Here is an 11,091-nt window from a genome sequence, read left to right as displayed (position 1 = left end):
CTCTTAATTTCTAGGCACAGAAGGCAAGTTAATGGCAAAAATGTGCCTCTACACATGCCAAGCTTTGAAAAGCACATACAAAAGGGTGATGCTACTTCACAGGTCAGTTTCTCACTTTTCATTTACTACCTCTGTTTATCCATACAAAAGAAAAAGACTTGAAATGAATGAGTTACTCTGGAGCCTTTAGGAACAAGCATGAAAATATACTTGGTAATACTTCTGAGAAAGCAGATCTGAGTTCTTTAAACATGGAGTATTAACTATCATTATAGAAATTCTGGAAGAACAGATCACTTACACAGGAGACTACAACACTCCTCACACCAATGTAAAACTAAAGAGATTGAAAAAAAAGACACACTCACTAGTAGCATAAAGAATGGGGGGAATTTGAAAAGGTGCCTTGTTTCTACTTTGCCAACATTCTTCTAAATAAATAAAACACGTTAAAATTTTAACAGTATGCAGAAAAACTGAAGCAAGAGCAATAAAACAACAAAGAAAACCACTAACAAAAAAATTTTCCTTGTGACACAAAACACAAGAAAAAATTTTCTTTTTCCAATCTGTGAAAACAAACCTCAAAAAATTATACCCCAGGCAGGTTAACCTTTTGAAATTTCATATCAAGGCTGGTTGTCAGAGACCAAGTTATAACATTCTGGAATACAGGTTGCTAATGGTCACAGTCTCACCACCTCAGTACACTGGCACTGAAACTGTGACCTACCTTGCAGCCCCCAGCAATCTGAACATATTCCCGCTCTTGGTATTCTTGGGGGAGGTTGTGTATTTTCCTCAGTCCTTGTACCCAATCCAACAAAGAATTGAAGGGCAGAGACACAGTGGTGAAGCAGAGCAACCTCAGCAAGGAGAGGCGCCCTGAAAGGTTGGAGAGAGAAAATTTAAGATTAAAAGGTTACACACTTAGTGCAGGCGACCTCAGGGAGGAGCGCCCGAAAACGGGTTCTTCGGGAATATGACTAAAGCCTGGGGGTGGAGACCTGTTAAGTGGTCTTTGAATACTTAGAATTAACCTAACACAAGGAACTTCCTGCTCTGATTTCTCCCTGCCATGAGGGCATCTTGGTCTGGGAGCATATCAAACAGACTGCCTGCCCAGCCCCCAAGCTGGGCTGAATTACTGTCTGTTTGCTAAAGAATCTTACTTCTTAACTTCCTGGGTATTAAAATACAACCTTTAAGATGGAATCCTTCCTGCTTTTTACTATGTTGTTTATGGCTGGGCCGGCATGCTACATTAATTGCGTGGGTTACAAACTACTTAATTAGGGTCGGAAGGAGAAAAAAACAGCATACAGGTAAAGCTAAAACAATAAGCTGGGCCTGCATGATTAACACAGTAAAGCCATGGGCTATGCTGAGGTACCCTCCTTTATCTGGGGAGTATTCAAACATTCCAGGCCAAGTGGCTTCTGGCTTTTTGAGCTTTAATCGATTAACTCTGGGTCTTTCCAATGCACTTTCCCTGGCCTTTTCTCTTTCCACCCTGCTCATATTTGTTTTCCTGCCTAACAGAATCCCAAACTAACAGGCACTTGGATTTGTGACACAGTTTTCTTACCGTGACCTAATTAATGCCGCTGCATCTCACTGGCGAGTGTCTCACATTCCAGCTTCAGGCTGATCAAGACAGAAGTAATTAAGATCTTGACTTACATCCTTCAAACGTAAAGACACATTCCCTCCCTTAAACCATCACCTACAAAACGCCAAATCAACTCTCTTAAATACCACGGGCATTCGATTAAAGGAGAGAGGAGAGAAGGGGGTGATTGGCCGACAGGACTTGCCCTTTCCATTCCCACCAAGTGTGGGGATTTTGTTTTGTTTTAAGAAAAAAACAACAACAACTTCTAGCCAATTCAATGACCGGAACTTCTTCCAGAAATGAATATTCACTAAATTCATTTAATCAAACAAGAACAAGGAAGTAAAAATGAAAGGAAAGGAGCGACACATAGCAGCAATTCACCGGAGAGTTCCGCTTTATTAGGGAAAGGTGCTGGGTTATATAGAAAGGGGCACGAATTGATTGAGGTGTCACTTCTACGGGGCTGGTGGCTGTTGGCTAGGTGCTGGGATTGGGAGGGGGACGAGAGGTGATTGGGCTTCAGGTGGCGCCGGCGGGAACTGAGGACCCCAAAGAGAAGCCGGAAGTTTGCCATCTTACTGGTGGTGACCGTTCATTCCCCCCTTTCTCCTCTATGGGTTTGTGGACGTTGCTTTCTCTCTGGCTGCTTCCTGCTGAACAGGGGCGGAGAAGGGAGTGAGGGCTTGAGGATTGGGAGGAAAGGGTTGATGGGACTCCCCACAGTAAGGACGAGTAGATGTGGACTTCTTCAGGTTTAGAAATCAATGAAGGTTCCCTGTAACCATAGGTTGAGGACTTGTTGATTCCAATGGTGCCAAGAGGATATGGGTGTCAGGAGCCAGGCGTCTGCGGCTATTGTTTCCAGGAACAGTTTCCAGTGGAGAGAGGGGTCCATCTCAGCATGTGGTGAGGAGGTCACGTGAGGTGAGGGATCTTCTGTGGCCAGAAGCTGGCAGTTCCTGAGTAAAAGCTGGTTGAAAGCTTGATTAGAGATTTTTCCGACCTGGGATTTGATGAACTTTATTATACAGGGTAAGAAGAGACAGGCAAGACGAATGATTATTATGGGGCCTGCAATGGGCCAGAGCTAGGTGAGGAGGGGGTTTGTTAGTATTGAAGAGAATGGGTTGGAATTGGAAGCAGAGTGGAGGCTGGAGGCAAGGTCGGTGAGTTTGGTAATGTTAGTTTCGACAATGCCGGAATAGCAGCACTCTTCCCAGAGGAAGACGCAGGTGCCGCCCTTCTCGGCTGTAAGCAGATCTAGGGCCCACCGGTTTTGAAGGGTGAGTTTAGCTAGCGAAGTGACCTGTCTTTGGAGAGAGGCTAGAGAATTGGCAGTGGATGTCAGGGCTCCCTCAAATTTGGCGTTGAGATCTCTAACTGCCTATAGAGAGTGACCCAAGGCTTCTCCCGAAAACCCTGCCCCAATGGCTGAGGTGATCAAAGAGCTACTGACCATGATGGGAAGGAAAGCAGCTCTTTTTGTGCGCGAGGGCAAGGGAGGTTGGAGCTCAAGGAATTCTGCCATGCTGTAAAGTGTAAACTGTGGGATTAGGGTGATGAGAATGCAGGGTGTATCGGAGTTGAGAGGCACTGAGTTGAAAAGACTGCCATTACACCAAAAGAAGTGTCCCGGTTGCATAAAAGTCTTAGAGCTGGAGGTAGGGGTGTAGATAGAGAGGCAGTGAAGTGCACTGGAGTGGGGGTGGAGTTGGGCCTACACAGTGTGGATGGTGAGATTATCTGTGTATTCTGGTTCCCATAGGGGTATGTCTGCCAGGGGGCAGAGAGGTTGTCCTTCTGCATGGAAGGAGTAGTTGGAAATATTAAGGGGCACGCCGGCCAGCAGTGGCGCTGTAGTGATGCACACAAGAAACAATTGGCTGTGTTAAGGGTGTGGTTGAGAAAGATGGTGGTGTCCTGAATGAGCTGTAATGAAGAGTAGGAGAAATGGGAAGAGGGGTGGGGATAAGAAGATGAAGAGGCACTGTCAAGAGTTTGGATAATGACTTTTTCGGAATGTCTGCTATCTGATGCAACTTGAGAGATCTGGGAATGAGAGGGAACATACTTTTGAGAGATATGAAGGGTACCGTGGGGGGTCGAGGACCCCACCCCATAGTAAACTGAGGCTGTGACTCTGGCAGCTCATCAAGAGTCCCAGGGATCTGGGATTGATAAGGAGAATGAGTCGTTGGGATATTTCATGAAACGGTTGGAGGAGTAATACTGTGGGTACTGGAAGTTACTCATGTAGTGAATTGCACAAGACCAGTAGGGACATCTCTTGTAGGTGTCTGGCTATCGCCTGCAATAGGCTTGTTTTTGGTCATAGAGGAAGCAGAGGTAGGGAAAATAAGGGTAGCTGCTAGTGAACACTTCGGTGGAGGGAGGAAAGTGGAGGTATAAAGGCTCAGAGCAGCTTTTCAGAGGGCAGTCTGGTGTGGCAATGAGGGCAGTAACTTTTCTTTGATGCTGTGTGTAAGTCTGTCTGACTTTGAATCCCCATACAAAGGAGGCTGGGGTAGCGGGAAAGACAATAAGAATGAGGAAAAAAGCAAGAGAGCAGTAAAGGAGGAAAAAGTCATGATTTGGGTATGGATGGCAAAGGGGGTGAACGGGATTTTGGAGGAAAGAGGACAGTAAGGTCAGGAGTCTGGAGGGAGGGAGAGTCTGTAAACTTTTGTAGGTTAAGAGATCTTTTAGGTGATGTGGGGACAGAATGGTAAGGGGCACCCTGAATGTCAGTTTATGAGCTTCTTTCTGAAAGAGCTGTCTAGCGGCTAATGCTCGTAGGCAGGGGGCCCATCCCCGAACTGTGGGGTCTAATTGCTTGGAGAGATAAGCTACTGGGGCAAAGGATGGGCCATAATATTGGCCTAGGACTCTTAGAGCTTGACTGGACCTCCCGTGAATGTATAATGAGAAGGGCTTTGACAAATCAGGAAGATGGAGAGCTGGGGCTTCCACAAGGGCTTGACAGAGCTTAATGAAGGAGTGTCGGGGTGAGGAGGATAATGGTTTTTTAGGGGGGGCTCTTGCTGAGGTCATATAGGGGTCTTGCCAACAGGGAGCAGGGAGAAGTTAGGGAGCTACGCTCTAAAATATCTAGCCAGGCTTAGAAAGGAAAGGATTTCTGTCTTGGTTTTGGGAATGGGCAGGTCAGAGATGAGCCATTTTCTGTATAAGGTAATGGACTTTCTTTGTTGAGATAGAAGGAATCTGAGGTAAGTGACAGGAGGGGAAGAGAGTTGAGCTTTGATGGGGGATACCCAGTAACTTCTGGACGCTAGAAGGTTAAGTAGGGAGGCAGTGTCAAGTTGAGACTGTTCCCACGAGAGACTGCAGAGTAGAAGATTGTCCATGTATTATAATAAGGTGGACTTGGAGTCATCATGATGAAACTGTTTGAGGTCCTGAGCTAGGACCTGTCTAAAAATATGGGGACTATCTCGGAAGCTTTGTGGCAAAACTGTCCAAGTGAGTTTTTCAGAATGTCTTGTGTATGGGTCCGTCCAGGTGAAGATGAAAAAATCTTGGGAGCAGGGGTCTAGAGGGATAGAAAAATGGGTCCTTGAGATCTAGGACTGAGAAGTGGGATGCTGAGGTTGTATGGATTTGGAACTAAGGGACGGATAGGGACAATGGCTATGTTGATGAGGCAAAGGTCTTGGACAAGGCGGAAAGATCCGTTGGGTTTTTTAATAGCTAATATGGGGGTATTAAATGGGGAGTGAGTGGGTCTGAGGTAATTTTTGTTTAAGAGATCTTGAATGATGGGTTGGAGGCCTATGAGGGCTGAAGTGGTTAGGGGGTATTGGGCCTGACAGATATACTGAGAGGGGTCACATAATTTGATTGAGGCAGGGGGACATAGGGCCACAGATTTGCTTGTAATGTCCCAAACTTTGGGATTTACAGGGTGTATGAGGGCAGAACCGGAGCTTTCATTGGGTAGAGGGGGGTCGTCAGCTATGAGGGCCATCAGAAAGGGAGTACTGGGGGCTGTGGGACTGGATATAGTTATGGAAACGTGGAGAAGGGAAAGGATGTCCCATCTTAGTAAAGGGATGGGACACTGGGGCATAACCAGGAAGGAGTGGGAGAAAGGTATGGAATTGTCTTGGATTGTGCATAAAGGGGGGGGTTTAATGGGAAAATCTGTTTACCTCTTACCCTGACTATAGGAATAATGGCAGGCATCGTAGGGCCCCGGTATTCTCGCAAGACTGAGAAGGTGGCTCCTGTGTCTAGGAGGAAGGAGATGGGGCGACCGTCTACTGTTAAAGTAACCCTGGGCTCCTGTTTGGTGATGGAAATGGTCGGGCAAGAAGCCCCTGGGCCCCATCAGTCTTCTTCTGCCAGCCCCACTATGGCGGGCTTAGGATGGGGGTTGTTCGTCCAGCCTCCCCTTCAGGTGGTTGGGCAATCAGACCCCCAGTGGCCCTTTTTGTGGCATCTGGGGCATGGGGTGGTAGGAGATCTGGGGGAGGGGCATGCCCTTGACCAATGTCACTCTTTTCCGCACTTGAAACAAGCTCCTGGGGGGGTGCTTGTCTGTAGAGGTGCGCCCAGGTTGTGGTTTTATCAGCTGGGCCAACATCTGGAAATTGGCCTGATCAGCTTTTTCTTTACGGCGTTCTTTCTCCTCCTCCCGGTTATGGAAGACTTTAAAGGCCACTGTTAGGATCTCAGTCTGTGGGGTAGCGGGACCCTGTTCTAACTTTTTGAGTTTAGCTTTAATGTCGGGGTAGCCTTGAGCTAGGAAGTATGTCATAAGGACATGTCTTCCTTCAGGTGTTTCTGGGTCCAGGCTGGTATACTGTAATAGGGCTTGAGTGAGTCTAAGAACTCGGAGGGGGTTTCGTCTCTCTTTTGAATTATGTCTTGGAGTTTTTGAAAATTGACTATTTTACGAGCTGCCTTTTTTAGACTTTCTGTTAAGCAGGAGGCAAAAATATCTTGAGAGTGGAGACCCACGGCAGTGTTATAATCCCAGTGTGGGTCTTGTTCAGGGACAGCAGTGGGGCCAGGGGGACAGGTGGGGTCAGTCCTGTGGGTTTCAGTAGCGTGTGTTTGGGCGAAGTCCCAAACTTGTCTACGCTCTTCAGGGAGGAGAGTATTGGCCAGGAGCATGAAAATGTCATGATGCGTGAGGCTGTAAGACTGGAGGATCCATTGAAACTCCCTGATGTATGTCGTGGGATCAGTGGAAAAGGAACTTAGGCATTTCTCTAGTTGGGCTAAATCTCCTAAATGCCTTTGGATCTTGCTACCTCCAGGAGGGGGGCGATAATTTTGGCAGGCTCTCGGGACCAAGTCTGAGGGGGACTGAAGGGTTCTGGCTCAGTCTGTGGGGGAGTGACGTGGTCTAGCTGCGCTTATTCAAGCAGGTCCTGAAGTGTGGAAGGGGGGCAAAGAAAATAAAGAAAGATAGAATCAGACCCACGTGTTGCCAGCCTGCAGCCCAGCTGCTTGCCTCTGCTGCTTTAGTTAGGCTTGAACTCATGACTGAGGTTAAGAGTCCCATGCTCTACTAACTGAGCTACAGCAGGGCTCCAGTTAATTGCTTATGAAATGCGTAAACAGAATGTTCTTTGTTCTCCATTCCTGCCACAACCGCAAGTGGTGGAAGGGCATATTTAGAAGCAGGGGTGGTGTTTCTACACATCTTCAAGGTCTTTCTATTTTCAGAGTGAAGAGTCTTGGCTCATCTTCGAGGACAAGATATGTTTTTGTGGACAGATAACTTCCAAGGACTGCACCGGTTGTTTTCTAGCTTGTGCTTTCCCATGCTACGTTCAGACATGGGGGAAGGTGCTTTCCCATTCTCCCTACAAACATGTGAGAAGATAAAGGCGGTCCCTAACAGGGGAGAAACAGGTGATGAGGGCAAAGATGGAGGAGGCCCCTGGGAGCTAGTTAAAGGGGGGCTGAAAGGCTCAGGCTTAATCTGCAGGGAATGAAGGTGGAGGAGGTGAGATGGGGGAGGAAATGGTTGGGGAGGAAGGGAGAAGGGCTGTTGTAGGAGAAGGGGAAGGGAGTGAACAGGAGGCTTCTGCGGGGGCGGCGGCTTGCAGGCTAGGAGAACTTGGGAGGGGGCTGGGAGAGGAGGAGGCAGAAAGCTTCCATATAGGGAATCTCCTTCCATTTTTTCAGGCCCTGGCAGTAGTTAAAAAGATCGCGAGTGATGTTAGGATCAAGAGTTCCCCCTGCGGGCCATTGGTTGTTATTGTCTAGGGGGTATGTCAGCCAATCTTGGGAGCAATATTTATGGAGAAGTTTTGGTTTTATATCAGGCGTCAGGGAGAGGGTAGCCAGATGCTTAAGCAGGCATTCAAGAGGTGAACTTTCAGGGAGGGATGACGAGGCTCCCATGGCTAAAGGACAGAGAAGGAGACAAACAGGGGAAGACAAACGGAGATCCTCGGACTGGAAGCAGACCGCAAGGAGACAAAGGGCGTCCCCGATGATCCTTGGTGGTCTGCGGAAACTCGTATACGAGTCGGAATTTCTTGGGAAGTGTGGGTCGTCACCCAGACTTCCCTAAGAAGGCAGAGTGCCGGAGTCACGAGGTACCTAGCGCTAGGTGTTTTCGGCGGACGGAGCAGAAGGAGGGGGGGAAAAGGGAGCATTCTCATCCACAAAGGAGTCACCTCGTTTATGGCTGTTGGAGGGGGGTGCCTGAGAGTCGGCCGGAGCCGTGAAGGCCTGAGGCGGGGATTTATGACTGTCGGAGGAGGGGCCTGAGCGTCCGCCATAAAGGCTTGAGGCGGGGATTTATGGCTGTTGGAGGAGGGGCCTGAGGGTCCGCCGCAGCCGTGAAGGCCTGAGGCGGGAGAGTTCCCTCCTCATCCCCGAGCATCAGGGCCTTGCCGGACGATCACGGTCAATGGCACTGCGATAGCTCGGGGAAGAGTGGCCCACTCCGGGGGGAAAACTTACCTAAAGGCCAGAGAGGAGTGGTGAATGTGATGAGCCAGCGCCGGAAAAAGAGGACGAGGGCAAGCTGCTGCTGGTGTCGGGGGGAAGATGGGGCCCAGTTGGGGTGTCCCGTCTCCCGGGTTTCGGCACCAATGAAAGGAAAGGAGCGACACATAGCAGCAATTCACCGGAGAGTTCCGCTTTATTAGGGAAAGGTGCTGGGTTATATAGAAAGGGGCATGAATTGATTGAGGTGTCACTTCTACGGGGCTGGTGGCTGTTGGCTAGGTGCTGGGATTGGGAGGGGGACGAGAGGTGATTGGGCTTCAGGTGGCGCCGGCGGGAACTGAGGACCCCAAAGAGAAGCCGGAAGTTTGCCATCTTACTGTTGGTGACCCTTCAAAAAACATCAACAATGTCTACATATCCACGCACAAATTAAGTCCCCCAAAATGTCACAAGGGAATTTCTTGTTTAATGGTCCACAAACACATGAAAGAAAATATGAATCAAGCCCATCTTATGAATGATGTCTTATTTTTTCCCCTCCACAACACAGACACAAGTTGACCACCACCACCCATGGGCAGGCAGTGTGGATCGGGTTAGGTGGCTTGTTTTGGTCCTTGCATTTCTGAAAGAACTACACGTTGTTAAAGAGCCAGCGAAAGAAAAATATTTCAAAGGGACTCCAATGGTGGTCTCTAAAACGAAAACAATTTTTTGTCGTAAAAGTAATGAAAATACTCGCTTGCGACTCCCAGGACCCTCGCTCAGGTGAAGGGCAGGAAGAAGTGAGAAGGAATCAAGACAAAAGGCCCCAGACCCTTCCCAGCCTTCCATCCTCCTGGCCCCAGTAAATCAATGATAGAAAGTTTGGCCTCAGCGTTTTCCAAGTCTCCCCAGTTGCAATTGCTGTGCCTTCTTTTTTTTCTCTTATTTAAGGGAGAAGAGAGGAATGCTTGGTTTCTTTGCACCTGACTAAGGAAAAAAGGCCTTGACTTGCCCTTTCAGCCCACGAGGAAAAGCGACAATCCCTTTGTGGTGGCCAAAAAAGGGAGGTGTTTGTATGTGTCTGTGGGGGAAGACAAGAGCTAAGCAATAGGACGATCAGCTAAAGTCAACATCGCTACCTGTGGTATTGAGCCTGTGAAAACTGAAACTCTTCCTTAATCCGATCACAGGACTCTGGAAGTTGTACATTTTAAGGGTTGAGCAGGCAGAGGCGGTGCCTAAAGAACAGTAAAATATTTATTTAGCCCACATCACAAGCGAGGTAGGGGGATGGAGAAAACAAACCGCGCCGCCTGGCGGCGGCGGCGGCGGCGGGGCAGTCATCGCTCAGGCAGGCAGAGCGCGAGTAAAACTCTCCTCCCGCCCCCCTCCCCGCCCCCGCGCCGCACGGCCGGCAAGGGCTGGTTTCGGGGTAGCCCCGAGCCCCCGCGTCCTCCTCCCACGCCGAACCCCGCGGGCTCGACAGGCCGGGGCGCCGCGCCCACTCCCTCACCGCCCGGAATGGAAACGGCCCGTGGGAAGCACTCGCGCCGCGGCGTCGGGCCGCAGTCTCGTCGGGGATCGGGACGCGGCCGCCGGGCCCGCCCACTGCTGTCCGTAGCCCGCGTCGCGAGGGGCCGGGGGCCCGCTCTCCCGAGCCACATACGGAGCAGGCCGCGCCGCCGCCGCCGAGGGCGCCCTCCTTGCCCCAGCGCGGAGTCGCGCCGCCTCTACCGCCCCCCCACTCCCCCCCCACACCCCCACCACCCCTACCCCCCACCGCCCCACCACGCCCAGCAGTCGCGGTGCAGGGACGATGAACGGCTTCGCCCCGCTTCCAGCGGCACCAAAGCCAACAACAGGAAGACAGCCGCCCCTCAACGGCTCCCCACCCTGGCCGCACTGTAATTACCAGCCATCTCCAGTGAAACCAAGAAAACCAGTTAGGCACTTTAGGTATTTGTGAAAACTTATCTATGATATGGTGGATATTGTCCAACTGAACTTGAACAGTCTGAGAGAAATCAGACGAATTAAAACAACCCATTCCTGGGGACTATTCACATCCCGTATGTTCTTTTAACAGTAAATAGTCTGTAGTTGTAAGATTTTGGAGCACTACAACTTGCACTTCTCCTAATTCTTGGTTGAGTTCCAACAGTTTAGATTCAGTCAAATTTGTTGTTTTGCTGTATGCACAGGCCAGCTTAGATATCTCCTTCTTCATTCCCATGGCAAGTCCAGGAACCGGTGGGATGAGTGCATCTACACCTGTAGCAGCGCGTGGATCTTTGTTGGGGTTTTTTGATGATCATCTTCTGGCATGAGTCTTCCAGAGAGTGCTGATGTTGGAAGTTCTTTTTCATATCATATCTTAGTTAATTTTCAGGGTAGCCAAATTAGGCTTGATCCTCTGTATAAGCACAAACAAACCCTTTGCCTACACTTTTATATGCCCTTTATACCATTGTGTAGAACTCATTGGAGGTCACCACATAGGAACTGCTTTTTTTTGTTGTTGTTGTTATCATTAATCTACACTTACATGATGAACA

General features: G+C 49.3%; 1 long non-coding RNA gene across 1 annotated transcript; it reads right to left on the bottom strand.

Moving 5' to 3' along the window:
• Positions 1-8,950: 8,950 nt before the first annotated feature.
• Positions 8,951-10,244, bottom strand: LOC140845075 (uncharacterized). The gene is made up of 3 exons (XR_012123714.1): positions 10,050-10,244; positions 9,676-9,774; positions 8,951-9,246 (listed from the first exon to the last, which is right to left on the bottom strand). It is a non-coding gene; the product is annotated as an uncharacterized lncRNA (long non-coding RNA).
• Between the last annotated feature and the right edge of the window lie 847 nt (positions 10,245-11,091).

Source organism: Manis javanica, chromosome 2 (assembly GCF_040802235.1).
Source record: "Manis javanica isolate MJ-LG chromosome 2, MJ_LKY, whole genome shotgun sequence".
NCBI lineage: Eukaryota > Metazoa > Chordata > Mammalia > Pholidota > Manidae > Manis > Manis javanica.
This window is presented reverse-complemented; position numbering and strand designations above follow the sequence as displayed.